The sequence below is a fragment of the Bos javanicus genome, chromosome 10 (assembly GCF_032452875.1).
Source record: "Bos javanicus breed banteng chromosome 10, ARS-OSU_banteng_1.0, whole genome shotgun sequence".
In the NCBI taxonomy this organism is placed as follows: domain Eukaryota; kingdom Metazoa; phylum Chordata; class Mammalia; order Artiodactyla; family Bovidae; genus Bos; species Bos javanicus.
In genome coordinates, this window is record NC_083877.1 from 64,217,921 (window position 1) to 64,231,334 (window position 13,414).

Genomic DNA, 13,414 nt, shown 5'->3' on the forward strand with positions numbered 1-13,414 from the left:
GGTACTTGGCTGTTTTTAAATGCCTGAACTGGAATGTTCTCAAATCATTGCTGAGCTAAGACTTCTATACACTAAATTTATAAACATATAAGGGGAGCCATGAGGCAAGCAGCAAAGAGACTGTATGTCTCCAAAATGGTCATCTGTCACATCTATGTGTAGAGGAAGATCTGCTTCTTTGCTGGCTGAGTTGATGCTGAAGGATCCTTTTCACCCATTTAGTCCGTATCCAAGATGGCAGGCCTGACTGCCTAAGACACTGATTCCTACAGCCAGAATGGGACCTGGCCAAAAGTGCATGGAAATCATCAAAGATGAATGAAAGCAGATGCAAAATGGCTATTTTTAAATGGGGCACATCATATTTGAAAGTCAATAAAAAAGCCTGGTTAGAGAGGAGAGTAGTAGGGTGGAGGCACATGTTCTTGTTGTTCAGTCACCAAGGCGTGTCTGACTCTTGGTGACCCCATGGACTGCAGCATGTCAGGCCTCCCTGTTCCTCACCATCTCCCAGAGCTTGCTCAAGTTCATGTCCATTTAATCAGTGATGCCATCTAACTATCTCATCCTCTTTGTCCTCTTCTCCTGCCTTCAATCTTTCCCAGCATCAAGGTCTTTTCCAATGAGTTGGCTCTTCTCATCAGGTGGCCAAAGTATGGGAGCTTCAGCTTCAGCATCAGACCTTCCAAAGAGTATTCAGGGTTGATTTCTTTTAGGATTGACTGGTCTGATCTCCCTGCTGTCCAAGGGACTCTCAAGAGTCTTCTCCAGCACCAGAATTCGAAAGAGGCATATCACACTGTTAGAAATCCCAACAGAATAACAGGATGCCTTCTCCCAGAAAGTTTAAAGAAAGACCCAACTGGTCCCCCTTCCTTTTGCTTCCATGTCCCTGAAATCTATTCTCAACATAGAATCCAAATAATTCTTAAATATAAGGTAGGTAATGTCTGCCATCTCATTTAAACCTACAAACAATTTCGGATCTCATTCAGAGTAATGGATAAATCCTCCAGGGCCCCATGTGATGCTACATGATGAGAACCAGAACTGAATGAAGACTTCATGGGACATTTCCCCTTTTTCAGTTCCCTGTTTTCAGTATTCCCTTGCACGATGGGGTAAAGCCCCCCATGGTATGATACTTGGTAGGAGGCAGGGCCTACAGCAGTGGAGGAGGGCCAGTTTCCTGTCCCCACTCTCTGACCATCAGAGCAATCTCATGACCCAGGCTAGGCCAGTCCAGTCTGTGTTTTTGTATCACATCCTCAATATTTAAAGACAGAAACTGTTTGCAATAATGAGCTTTTCTCATGGCTCAGATGGTAAAGAATCTGCTTGTAATGCAGGAGATCTGCGTTTGATCCCTGGGTTGGGAAAATCCCCTGGGGAAGAGGGCATGGCAACCCACACCAGTATTCTTGCCTGGAGAATCCCCATGGATGGAGAAGCCTGGCAGGCTATAGTCCATGGGTTTGCAAAGAGTTGGATATGACTGAGCAACCAAGCACACATTTGCAGTAATGGAATCAAGGATGCAGCAGCTGTCACATTGCATATGGGGAGGGCGGTACTACCAACAGTAAGTTGTGCATCTTCAGTGATACCCATAGGAGCATCCCAACCAGACCACTCTTGTGTATGACCCTGGCAGCATTCCTCACTTGCTAAGCTTTCTTTGGATCCTGCCCATTTTATGATCCTGGTTCTATACCTTCTCCTTTGATTCTGAGGATTACTATGGCCTTCCAACAAATTCCTTTCCTACTTAGATCAGCCAGAGTCATTTTCTGTTGTTTACAAACAAGAGTCATGACCAGTAAGATGAGTTTTGTTGCACGTTGATAAATCTCTGAATAAGAAAAGGAAGGCCAGAGTCTAGTAGGCTGCAGGGAGCCAAACTGCCCTTCACAATAAAGTGGACAGAACTGAGTTTCTTGGGACATCAAAAGGGGGTGGCCTGGCACACAATCTTGAAGGAAAGAGAGAAGTCTGATTAGTAGGGCTGAGGATCCAATGGAAGAAAAGGATCAGGAAAGAAAATCCCAATGACTGGGATTTCCCTGGTGGTCCAGTAGTTAAGAATCCACCTTCCAATGCAGGGGAGGTTTGATCCCTGGTCAGGGAACTAAGATCTCACATGCCACAGGGCATCTAAGCCCATGCGCTACAACTAGAGAGCCTGAGCACAGCAACAAAGACACAGTGCAGCCAAAAAGAAATAAGCAGAGGAAAGGCAAAGGAAACTGAAATGATAAGGAATTACTTTATCAAAAAAGCTTAATCTAAACAGCCTCACTGTTTAGACTCCCACCTCCTTCTTTTTTTAATTTAAATGTATTTATTAAAATAATTGGAGGCTAATTACTTTACAATATTGTATTGGTTTTGCCATACATCAACATGAATCTGCCACTGGTGTACATGTGTTCCCCATCCTGAGCCCCCCTCCCACTTCCCACCCTGTACCATCCCTCTGGGTCGTCCCAGCACACCAGCCCCAAGCATCCTGTATCCTGCATCGAGCCTGGACTGGCGATTCGTTTCTTATATGATATTATACATGTTTCAATGCCATTCTCCCAAATGGTCCCACCCTCTCCCTCTCCCACAGAGTCCAAAAGACTGTTCTATACATCAGTGTCTCTGGTCTACACATAGCACCTTTTCTTCCTGGAACTGCTCTGGTGAGATTTGCAGTTTCAAAGCCTCAGATGAGATGCCATTTTCTGCAGCTGAACTTTTTTTTTTTAAGCTAAAACCTAAATAAATCTGACAACTTAAAAAAAAAACTGGAATATGATGCATGTCTTATGCTTCTACAGGACCATTGATGACTTTTGTTGTTTGATTGAGTAATTAATGTATTATATTGCTTGCTGGCTGATATTCAGAGATCAATGAACTGAAACATGAAACTTTGGGACAATCAACAGAGAATGCTCTATTGATGATGTTTATGAGGTGAGTAGTCACAGAAATTCCATAAATCTCACATGGAAGTCTGCATTATTCGAGTCTCCCCTCCTGGATTCCTCTCCATCCACATCCATGTCTCCCTCTCTTTTTTCCTAAACTCTTCTCCATGTCCCTCTCTCCCTCAGCCTGTGCATGTCTGAATGCATCTGTTTCTGCTTTGTCAATTCCTCATCTCACATTCAAAAAGGGTTTACTGTGCTTCACGAATATGCATACAATACAGTAAGATAACACAAATTCAAAGTAGTATAGGGGGAAAAGGAAAGGAAAAACACAAAGTAGGGTCAGAAATGAGACTAGTGAAACTAGCAGACTATGAAACCTACCCACAAGCTACAGGTGCCATAAATTTTCTCTATGCTCTCTGGCAGTCATTCCAAAGATGGAAATACAATTCAGTGGCCGTAAGATAAAATTATACCAATTGCTCAAGCTTCCTAAATCTGCATAGTCACATAATTTAGGAGAATGATGCATCACAATGACACAATTTGTCAGAAAATTCCTCCGCCTCACAAATGGCCCTGCCACACTTAATAAGCAGAAATCACTGGCAGGGAGTTCACTCACCTTGCCTGCTTGGAAGAGCTGGTTTCCCGGGGTGCTTGACGGGAGTATTACTTCACACAGAAGGTAATAAATTTGTGGAATTCATTACCCCCAGGAGAAGGTGCAGGCAGGAAATAGAAATGGATTCAAGAAGGGTTGGTCACATTTATAAATAGTGAAGCCATAAATGGCTCTTACTTTGTTTGCATCTAATATTTCATATCGTGACCAACCCCACCCCCATACCAGCTAAAGTACACCCTTACAGCTCCTTACCCCTCTCTCCAGTGAGATTTTCTGATGATATATATAACATAATATATGCTTATGTCTAGAAATATTATATTTTTTATTCTTTGTTAGTAAAAGTATATTTCAAATTTCAGTGACTTTGTTTAATATGGATAAGATGCTTTAACCATCTTTACATTTTCAGTGTATTTTATAGCTCTATGCAGCACATAACTAAATTAATAATTTCAATGCTGCAGTTCCAACTTATATCCCGATTTAGAACAAATTCATTAGGCTTCAACAACCCAACTGAAGTAAACCTGGCCCTGGGAATATTTTGGAAACTTTGTTATTGCTCAAGGCCCAAAAGGGAGTGAGGAAGGTAACTGGGATGGATTGAGTTTGAGCAGCCCTTTGCCTGGGCCATGGGAAGATAGGGTCCTGTTGTTTTCTGGAGCAGCTGGCACCTCTCTATCCTATGATCCTGCCTGCCTGAAAGAGGGGAGATGCCTGGTCAGTGTTTGCAGGGAACCAGCATGCCTGCTGCTGGCCCCCTTCCAGGGGCAACCCCTCAGTATGACCAACAAATGTGGCCCTTCTAGGAATCAGACCCTCATCAGACAGAGCTGGGTGTTGGATATCGGCTCAAAACCTCTGAGCATAACAATGAGACAGGACTCTGCTGAGTTTCAGGTCACCTACTTCTCTTCAATTTGGGGGAAATTCTGGAGAATTTACCAAGTCTCTGAAGGGTTGGGGGAAAATAGAAAGAAGCCACTAGACTCTCTTTCAGGGGAAAAAAAGAACTTCTGGACACCCTGAAAAAGAATTGATATCATGGTATCTAGTTTATAACAGGAAACACTGAGGCTCATGTGAGTGGGGTTTTTGGGCCCTTTGAATTCCAGGAGTTATTTTTTAGAATGATTTTAGAGGTGGGAATGAGGGCAGTAAAAGTAGTTATGTAGCCATCAATACCTGCTCTTTGACATGTTGGGATTTTTGAAAACTGTTATTACCAACCCAGTAGAAGCAGGTCTCGTGACCTAGATACAAGCCAAGAAAAAAAGCCAGGTTGCCCTCCTGGTATATCTTTCCCACAGTCCCACTGAGGCTTGCTCTAAATAGCACCTTGATCAAACTGCTTACATTCTCTGTATCTTTTTCCTCACTCGTAAATTCAGGCAGTTACACTAGGTCAATGGTTAGTGTATCATCAACACAATGACCATGAGTTTGAGCAAACTCCCAGAAACAGCAAAGGACAGAGAAGCCTGGGGTGCTGCAGTCCATGGGATCACATCGAGTTGGACACAACTTAGCAACTGAACAATAGCAACACTAGGTTATGTTGAAGGTCACTTTCAGTTCCAACTCCTGTCGCTCCTTCCTGGGCTCATGGTTCTATTGGAATAAACAGCAGTGCTAAGTCCCCTGCTAACGGCGCTCCTGCCAGCTACCTGCTAAACTCACATGATGCTCCTAAGTACTGACTTTCCTCCTGGTGTTCATCTCACCAGAATATTCCTGATGAACTGTAACACACTCATATTTGTACTAAGCAAGAACTGTTTGAAGGTTTTCAGAGACCCACCAGCCGAGAATTGGGAAAGCAGATGCAAGCTACCTCCTCTTTAAAATGAAGATGAAAAGGACACTTATCTCAAGATATTGTAAAGATCAAATGAAATATTTAGCCGCCACGGTGTCCTGTGTACACAGTATTATGAATTCTATGGTGTGTGTACTGGGAGGTGGCCAACATTGTCCTTGCACAGAAGAAACTATGGTTCAGAGAAAAGAAGAAAATTCTCCAAGTTGACATAATCAGGAAGCAGTAGGATTGGTTTCCAAACACACAAATATTTGACCCCAGAATTCACGCTGTTAACCAGTATAATGAGTTGTTTGGCTTTGCAGTGGTCACTGTGTGTGGGCTCTGGGGTCAGACAGGAAGAGATTTAAAAGCTGACTTTACCACTCATCCAGGGTGACTCCAGACAGCCTAACTGATTTTGCTGAGTCTTGGTTTCCTCATCTGTGACGATTAAGTGAGATTATATATACAAAGCACCCTACACATGGTAGGCCTCCAGCAGATGGTTTTTGTCTTGAGTTTGTTATGTCCCGAAAGCACACCCTGAGAAGAGGCTTTGGAGGCAGCGGTTTATTGGGGAGGTGATCCTCAGAAGTACAAATGAGGAAGTAGGGAATGTGTGATGGGGAAGGAACAAGAGTCAGTGAAGGGTATGGTACTGGCCAGCTAACCACTGTGAGAAACTGGAGCTCAGCCATCTAGACCATCTGAGAAAATGTGTGGAAGCCAGCTCAGAGTCATCCCACTAAGGCAGCAGTTCTCAAATGTGAGGATGCAGTAGCATCTTTTGGAGGGCTTGTTAACACCAATGATTGGGCTCCATTCCCAGTTTCCCACTGAGAAGGTCTAGGGTGGGGCCCAAGAGTCTGCATCCCTAACAAGTTCCCAGGTGACACTGAGGCTGCTGGTCCAAAGGCCACACTCTGAGGACCACTGCACTGAAAGATGGGAGGCTGGGACATGGAGACACTGACTTGTTCCCTAGTGACTGAGATGCTCCACTGTTCGAGTATGTAACTTCCACAGATTTATTTCCAGGTTGATCACAGTGGTGAAGCAAATCTGAGCAGCACCTAAGCAAGTTTTCAGGTAGAACAAAAAAGAAACAGGAGCTCAGTGGTAGGAAGCAACTGTTTGTCACAGGAGCTGATGAACCCAGGTTTATTAACAGTATCTTCTCTACTCTCTATTCCCCATTGTTGCTGCTTCTGTGACCATTATTAGCCTCCAAGGTGAAGGGCTATAGTCTCAAGGTCATGGGTGGAGAAATCTCCAAGGTGGAAAACACCCTCAGCCTGAGGCTGATAGCAGCCATGAAGGACTCTTGCGGGTCAGCAATTTCTTCAGTGAATCAAAGGAATGAGGAGGAGAGGAATGGAGCCAAGATCAGAGCAGCCAACAATGAATGACTCTGCAGTGATCAGCAGACCCACCGTGACCCAGTGTAAACTTCTGACCCCCCCAAGGCACTTCCAAGCCTGCAAAGAGGACGAATTTTACATGTAAATCGCGTCGGGTGCAGAGCTCTCTCACGTATTCCTCGTGCCCTGTGGAGAAAATGGCTAACTCTGGTGATAAAAATGGGACTGCTCCATTATTCTGTTCCGCATATACATTTAATTGTCAGCATTGCAATAGCTTTAACTGCAAATAAGCACAATCTCATTGCCCATCAATTGTTTGATGGGAGGAAAACAGGCAATTTGGAGATGGTTTTGAGATGAGAAACATCATTATTATCTTTTTGTATGAGGTTTTGTTTCCATTCTTCCCATCTCTCATCCTCTCCTCAGTGATTATATTTTTCTACAAATTCAATATCAAAATATGACAGCCAATACAAGATTTTCAAGCAGTTCTCTGAGTCCTGAGGGGGTGGTTCATTTGCTAATTCCAGACATCTATAGTATTTTTATATATAATATTTTTTTTTCTTTTCTCAAAATACTTTAATACCTCTTCATCCCTTCATCTTCATAACAGTGCCTGGGGCTTAGAGAGTTAGCAAAAACGTATTTGCAAATGAGGAAACTGAGGCACAGAACTGCAAATTGAGCTGCCCAGGAACTGACAAGCAGTAATAGAGCCAATTCCCAATAATCTGCAGAGTATCATGTTCAATTTCCCTCATGTGGCTAGAAAATCTTTGGACATATTAATCAGTAAGTGTAGAGAATTCCCCATAGTTCCTTTTCTCTTTATTCAAGCTAATAGTGTAGCTCTCTGTTCAGCACCTCAGGGAAGGTATGTGGTTCAAAACATAAAATCAGCCCTAGACAATTCCAAGAGTTTCTACAAGAAGTAGGAAGAAAAGTGGAAGAGCAGAGATGGGGTGTTGGAAAAGTGCAGCAGAGACTGAAGAGGGTGGAGAAACATGGAAGGAGAAGACCAGAAAAGGATTCTCTGAGATTCGGGAAGAGGGGGCTGTGTCCAAACCATCAGGCATCCAGACCCCCCACTTCCTGGTACTGAAACAAAGAGGAGATCAGAGCCTAAGAGGAAGTGCTGCGCTAGGTTCACATCCTGGACTCTGCAAAGATTTTCAGGGCCCTGGCATATCCAGGAAATAAGAGTGTCCCAATACCCAAAAGGATCATGAGGACAGACACATTAGATGTCTCAACTGAGAGATGATGACCAGTCACTGAGATTCTCCCCAGTTCTCACCATGTCCCATACTTGGCACTGAGTAATACCTGGATCATGGACCCAAGTCCACGAGGCAGACAGAGGCTGGGAGTGGGGGTGGGTGTAAAATGCTCAGAATGGCTGAGCATTACTTTTCTATCAGAGGAAAAGTGACTCTGAATTATAGGATATAAAGTGATATTTCACACAGCTGAGTTTGGGACTGAGCGTTAAACCTGCTATATTTGTTTTATGTTGGGCTGCACATACAGGCCAATAAGCCCTGCACTTTCCCAGCTTGAAGACCAAGGAAAGAGCCTGAAGTCAGTAACAGAGACATTAATAGTTTAATGGATGGAGCAGCTTACATGTCTGAAGCAGAGTCCTGGAGCAACACCCCACCATGTACAGACAACAGCAGGCAGGACATGGTGGCAGTCTTCACTCCCAGGGAGAAAGGGAGACCACCCATTATAGAGGAACTGATGTCAGATGGGCTGGTCAGTTTCCAGGGAAATCAGTAGAAGGGTACACCTCCCACACCCCTTTGATAAGAACAATCACAAGCTGGGGCCTGAAGCAAGTATGTACAAAGGTCAGTCATACAAGTAGGGTGTAGATGAAACAGGCACTGGTCAGGCTTGGGGTGTACAAAGAGCAAGAAAACAGCTATCTTGAGTGCCGTAACCATACATTTTAGTACAAGCAACATTCTTGAACCAGAGAGAGCCTTAGGTAAAAGAAGTGAAATTTTCTCTAGACTCTTCCATCTTAAAATGTTAGCATCCCTCCAGGCCTTTCCTCTGCCTCCTGGGGCTCCAGGGCTGCATCTTCCTGGATGCTTGCTCAAGACACACCTTCTACCACCATCATCAACACACCACCCCAGCATACCAACTAGATCATCTAATAACTTCATCAGTCTTCTCTTCACCCAACCCCTAAGAGCTATAACACCCAAAGCACAACTTCCCTCAGCAATAACACTGAGAAATTCTCAAATAAGCATGTAGAAGTAGGGATCTAGATAGCATGCGTGCTTAGTTGCTCAGTCATGTCTGACTCTCTGCGGCCCCGTGGATTATAGCCTGCCAGGCTCCTCTGTCCATGGAATTTTCCAGGCATGAATACTGGAGTGGGCTACCATTTCTTACTCCAGGGCAGCTTCCCCAACCCCAGGATCAAACTTGTGTCTCTTATGTCTCCTGCATTGGAAGGCAGATTCTTTACCACTAGCGCCACCTGGGGGGGAAGCCCCAGGTATCTAGATGCAGATATCTAAATAGAATGATAGAAATAGAGGTGAGGCATGAGCTTCTTGGGCTTCCCGGATGGCACTAGTGGTAAAGAACCCACCTGTCAATGCAGGACACTTAAGACATGCAAGTTCAATCCCTGGGTCTGGAAGATGCCATGGAGGAGGGCATGGCAACCCACTCAGGGATTCTTGCCTTGGAGAATCTCATAGAGGAGTCTGGCTGGCTACAATCCATAAAGTCGCAAAGAATCAGACACAATTGAGTGACTGACACTTTCACTTTCGTGAGCTTATGATTACCAAAATGGACATGAGTTTGAATACTGTCTGCTACTGCTAAGTCACTTCAGTCGTGTCCGACTCTGTGTGACCCCATAGACGGCAGCCCACCAGGCTCCCCCGTCCCTGGGATTCTCCAGGCAAGAACACTGGAGTGGGTTGCCACTTCCTTCTCCAATGCATGAAAGTGAAAAGTGAAAGTGAAGTTGCTCAGTTGAGTCCGATTCTTTGCGACCCCATGGACTGAAGCCTCCCAGGCTCCTCCATCCATGGGATTTTCCAGGCAAGAGTACTAGAGTGGGGTGCCATCGCCTTCTCCATGAATACTGTCACCCCAGCACAAAAAGAGCACTTTCAAAATCAGGGCATGGACATTAGGGTGCTGCAGACACATGATCCATGCAGGATAAAAGGTTCAGAACCACTGCATTATCTTAACTCACAAAGGCTTTGGAACTCAGGAGAGCAAGGAAGATTCCATGTCTACCATTTGCACTGTGTGAGCTGGGACAAGGTCCACAAGTCACTATTATCTCACAGGATGATACTAATATTAGCAACAGCAGCATCTCATCATTACCATCTCTACACTACTACTTACACTATCCGCTATTTACACTATTACTTACCCTCACTATGACTTACACTAATACTTACTGAGAATTTAGCATGGAACGTACATTATTGTGCCTTTCAGCAGCACACGAACTGTAGTATTCTTTTTATCCTGAGTTCCACACGAGGGAACTCAGGCACAGAGAGGTTTAATGGCTCACGCAAGAGGATAGTCAGTTGCAGACACACAGAATAAACCCTGTGTGTGAAGTGAGAGCTCTGAACCCCTCTGCGGTACTGTTCAAAGAGGTTAGGAGAATTCCAGAAGACAATCTAGGACTGTGTTACATACAGTACCCAAAGCCATACCTAGGGGATATAATCCTAAGAAAACCAGGTTCCTTTCCAATTCATGATGTATTGGTCAGGGTTTTTGTTTGCAAAGTGACAACATAGCTCTGGTAAATCTAAGTGTAAGGGAGTTTACCCAAAGGATATCAAGTGACTCAGAACCATGGAAGACGTGGCCAAAAAGACTTGGGTGGACAACAATGGCAGGAAGACATAGTGAAGACCCTGCCATAAAAACAATCCACTCAGGACCCACCAGCAGCACTGCGGACTCCAGGCACTGACCACAGCTCCACAGAGTTTTGCCACCCCAGGCTCTCCTTGCCATGTTGCCTGACTCTAAGGCAGTCACAGCTCCTATCCTCCTTGCTGACTACAAGGGGCATGTTTTTCTCATGTATAACATCCTTAGTGCAAGGGTATAGCTGAAACGCATGATGCTTCCTGAGGCCTTGGCTTCAAACTAGCATACTGCAACTTCTAGCTCTATCCCATTGGCCAAAGAAAGTCATATTGACCAATCCCAACATCAACAGAGTATGTTGGAAATGCACTCTTCTCACTTACTGGGAGAGGCTGCAAAGTCACATGACAAAGGGTGTAGATGTATATAATTCTAATGAGGGAGGATGTAACATATTGTGAATTCACTCTATCACATAAGCCAAAAGAAGGGATGTGTGTCCATTCACCCAAAAGTAGAAATGGTGTTCAACTTCTACCCAGCCAAGACCAAACAAGCTTACTACTCATTTCAAGTGGGAGGCCTCCTGGAAACAAGAAGATGAGACTGAGGAACCTTTAGAAATAAGGAATCCTCTCATTTCACATGGTGAGTTACAGTCCCAGCACAAAGTCCATCTTAGAGTCAAGATTCTATTGTAAAGTTTTTGAAGATGTGCACTTACTTGGTATATTTCAGCCTTTGATACCCATCAATTGTGTTATTTCCCTGGGTGACTTTTTTTTTCATTTTTTATTAGAAATGACAGCTCTTTTATTAAAAAATAGGAAATAATATATTGAAGGAAAATACAAGCAACAGCAATCAGGTGCTAAAGGATATGAAAGTCCTATCTTGTGATAACAGAAGACCTAACTACATCTTTAGAGGATTTGCAGTGTGAGTGGTTTATTAAACCTGACACCAGACCTGCAATTACCACCAATTATTTGGTCACTGTGTCAGTTTCGTTTAAAGTGAGAAAGTTAGTGATGGCAACAGCTTATTTTTAATAACTGATTTCAGAGAAAAACATTCTGTGTCCAGTTGCTACATCCTGACCTCCTGAACTCCAAAGAAAAGACTTATACCTGTGAGGTCATTGGTGTGAACCCCAACCCAGGAGAGCAGTCACTAGATGATATTATATTACAGGCTAAAAATAATTTATATATTCACTCAACTGCTCATCCATCCTATAAACGCATGGGTGCACCCTTCTGAGGCTAGCCCCTGCAGAAAATTTCTTCTAAACACACCACATTTGGCTAAAATGCTGAGCCTAAAAACTCCAACCCACTTATGAAGAAGACTTCATCTTCTGAACAGGAAAAGATTTCATAGTTTCTTTCATAGTGGTGGTGATTATGCGGGAGGAAATATATCCATCCAGGTCTATAAATCAACCACCTCTTTACTCATTTGATGAAGAGTTGAGTGGCTTTGTTTGGTTGCTTTTGTTTAAATTTGTGGTCCATGGAATGAATGAATGACTCTCAAGTCCCAGGAACACTGTCAGGACAGCATCTCACCCTCACAGGTTAATGCATGCCATTGGGGGAATAACTCCAAATATGACGTTGCCCAACTTAAATGAAGTCACTTTCTAAAAACCCACATTTCTATTTCAAGGCCCCGTCTCCCACAACTTACATCAAATTTATATAATTTAGGTACTAAGTATTTTATACCTTAATATACTTCTACTTTGAGCCACTGTATTTAATACTGTGTTCAAACGTCCCCCCACTCCCCAAGTTTCTTGCTTGACTTGACTTCTTTTATTCTCTGACTCCCTTCATTTACTATTATGATTTGGGACAACAAAACCCCAGAAAGCATAAATTTAAAATGTTTAACCATCTGACATCCTGGAGTGTGAGGTCAAGTAGGCCTTAGGAAGCATTACTACCAACAAAACTAGTGGAGATGATGGAATTCCAGCTGAGAAATTTAAAATCCTAAAAGATGATGCTGTTAAAGTGTTGCACTCAATATGTCAGCAAATTTGCAAAACTCATCAGTGGCCACAGGACTAGAAAAGGTCAGTTTTCATCCTCAGCAGAGGATGAGGTGGTTGGATAGCATCAAAGACTCAATGGACATGAAACTTGGCAAACTCTGGAAGAGAGTGAGGGACAGGGAAGCCTGGCATGCTGCAGTCCATGGGTTCACAAAGGATCAGACGCAACTTAGTGACTGAAAAACAACAACCATCTAATCAAAGAAGATGTCCAAATTCAGCTTTGGCGTAGAGTGACTACTGGTAAGAGATGAGACTGAGGCCATCTTTTTGATATGTTGTCAATTTTGATGGAGTAGGAAAGAAGGAAGTGGGGGAAGAAGGAGGACACTGGGGAGAATTCTGTACATTCTTATTTAAACAGACAAGCAATCAAAGACTGAGAGGACCTTAATCCTTGTGGTAAAGGCTTCTTGCTTGAGGTGCCGCCTGTCACCCTCTGACTCCAGCGCTGAGTCTCTCTCTCTTTAGCATGAGCACAGCCTGCTTCAGGAGACAGAGCCGGAAATAGAAAACCAGCCGTGGTGATGAAATGTGACAACCTGCTAGAGAAAAGACATGTTTGATGTGTTTTCCAACTGGATGTTTCTAAAATTTATGGCAGTTTCAGACCAGATTTCCAAAGAAATCCTTTCTCTTACTCATTTCAAACCTCTAAATCCATAATACCCTTATCATTGCCACAGAGACATCAAAGGAAAAGGTTCTTCTCAACAAGTTTCACAAATTACATTGCAC

At 43.6% G+C, this 13,414-nt stretch overlaps 1 long non-coding RNA gene across 1 annotated transcript in view; it reads right to left on the reverse strand.

Moving 5' to 3' along the window:
- Nucleotides 1-13,414, reverse strand: part of LOC133254701 (uncharacterized) — a 135,113-nt gene that overhangs the window by 28,559 nt on the left and 93,140 nt on the right. The window contains exon 2 of the long non-coding RNA XR_009738746.1: nt 13,066-13,218. This is a non-coding gene — a long non-coding RNA (uncharacterized LOC133254701). The remainder of the gene's footprint in view (nt 1-13,065; nt 13,219-13,414) is intronic.